Below are 2,654 nucleotides of genomic sequence, written 5' to 3' on the forward strand. Positions count from 1 at the left end.
ATATTATTATTAATTAAAAGCACATGTACATATATGAAAGCATAATATAATACAAGCAAATAGCAACAAAATGTTATCCTTTTTACTTACTATATGGTTCAACGAGGAAATCACAGTACAATGTATTGCACTAGAAATTGGAGATTTGCTGGTAATCATCGTGGCATTCTCAGTCCTTCTTAACCTTTTTCGTGTCATCTAATTGAAAATTTGATCGGTGCTCTACTACTGTATGAAGTTTTATTACATTCCCTGCAGTAGTTTTAAGTTTACCGGATAAGAAAAAAATAACAAAGGGCAATAACTCTGTGATTAGCTAAAATGTAGTTGTGGTTTCTGTACACTGCACTTCCTCTCATTATGATTTATCATTGTATGAAGTTTTATGAAATTCCATCTAGTAGTTTTCAGTTATTGTCCTGACAAAAGTTTGACAAAAAAATACAGAAAAAGGCAATTACTCTGTAATTTGCTAAAATAGTGTAATGATTCATGTACACTGAACTCCTTCTCATTGTGCTGTACCATTGTATAAAGTTTTATTATATTCCATCCGGTAGTTTTCAAGTTATGCTCCGGACAAGAAAAAAGTAACAAAGGGCAGTAACTCTGTAATTGGCTGAAATAGAATTGCGGTTCCTGTACACTGCACTTCCTCTCATTATGATCTGTCACTGTATGAAGTTTTATTAAATTCCATCCAATAGCTTTCAAGTTATGCTCGGGACAAGAAAAATGTATTAAAGGCCATAACTCTGTAGTTAGCTAAAATAGAGTTATGGTTCTTGTGCACTGCAATTCCTCTCATTGTGCTTTACCATTGTATGAAGTTTCAATAAATTATAATGAACAAGTTGTATAATAAATATCTTTCTCACTTCCCCAGTCCTCCGAAAGGTAGTCACCGACTTCCGGTTCCTTCAGCAACTCTGGGGTGACATCAACCTTCAGTTCTTAAAAAATATCATGACAAAAAAAATGACAACATAGTGCTTTATGAGTTCAAACGTTCGGCTTGGGCGGGTAACTCTGGAGCTATTTCTGCATGACCACTAGCCAACAATTTACCCATACACTCTACAAAGTGTTGTTTCTTGACAGGGTTCATACTCAAACTCACTCGTAGACTTTGCTCTCTGAAGGGCATTATCTCTGTTATAAGGAAGTCTGTTTCTTGTTAACTTTTTAACTTAATTTTTCTTTATTGCTTTTGACACGTCTTACATCATTATTGTATAATTTGTATTATTTTTAAAGACTAAGCAGTGTATAGTCAAGCTCACTGTCCTATGACAGCTCTTGCAGTTCGAGTTAAGGTAGAGTTGGTACTTTTTTATTTTACTAATTTTTGTGCTATTTTCTTCTAAATCGACTGGTTGCTTATTTCATACTACATTGTTTATTTGTCTTACTTATTGAAACCTGTTATAAAACTACTCATTTAAAAGTTTTCAAATAAATTGTAAAGAAGTGCTGAAATATGAGTACATGTTTTTTTTATCACCCAGTCCCAATTAGCAGTGCCGACAGATAAATGTTTGAACAAACCCTCTTAATTTTGCGGAAAAGCTCAGATTTGGTTAAAAAATGCTGTTACGGATCAACAAAAATAAAAGTAGTATTCAAACTTGGTGGCCTGCAGATTACCCCAACTCATTGGAGGGTAGTAAGTCAAAGGTCATGGTCGCAGTGACCTTGAAGACAAAAAGCTTGCCGATTGATAATAAGAAGCTAGGGCCATCAGTCCCCAAAGTTGGTCAGGAGGTTGGACATGACCCTCAGATGACCCCTCTTGATCTCTGTGGTCACCATGTCAAAATGGCAGTGTTCTGAACTGAAATCTTGTCCGATCAATATAAAAAGGAATGCTTGTGCCTTCAGTCCTTCATGGGGAGCTTGGTCATGATCAATACATGTAGATCCTTCCTGCAGACTCCTTATGATTCTTAGAACAACAGGTCAAAGGCAAGGTCATCTTTCAAAACAGGTATTTGAAAATACTATGATAAATGATTAACCTGTTTGGATTGAGAGTTCCAAGAAAAGACCATTGTATTATTATGAATTTATGAACATACATATATTGGTTGCCAACTGAACTGACTTTAAGGCTGCTATCTGTATAGATGTATAACCTGCAATGTCTTGATATTCTTTACTTTATGTTATCCATTTAGTTTTTCACTGCCCTCAGAAGGAGGATGCATACAGGTTTTCATTGAAAATATTTCTCATCAGCTCTAACTTTAACTTGGAAGGGATGTTGGTCATAACCTTGAACTACCCTAAATATATTTAATGTGAAAAGACCAAATGGCTGCCATAAGTGGGGCATACATGTTTTAACAAACAACTCTTGTTTTATATGTCACAATTCATGACCAAGCTGCATCCAAAATACTAGAATTTTCATAATGATATTTTGATTGAGATCTTAACCTTGGACCTTTAGTAGACATAGGCTTTTCACAAAACATGCCATCTTTTCATTATAAACATTTGTGCAGAGTTATTGTAAAATATCTGACTGTATTGCCAAGCTACAGCCTAGACAAGCAAAATGCAAGGAATTTTGTTTAGTCTTGCACACAACAGGCAGTTGATCCTAGAACGAGTCAAGCACACAGACAAAAGACAAAAACAAGATGTTCACA

The sequence above is a fragment of the Mya arenaria genome, chromosome 4 (genome assembly GCF_026914265.1).
Source record: "Mya arenaria isolate MELC-2E11 chromosome 4, ASM2691426v1".
Classification (NCBI taxonomy): domain Eukaryota; kingdom Metazoa; phylum Mollusca; class Bivalvia; order Myida; family Myidae; genus Mya; species Mya arenaria.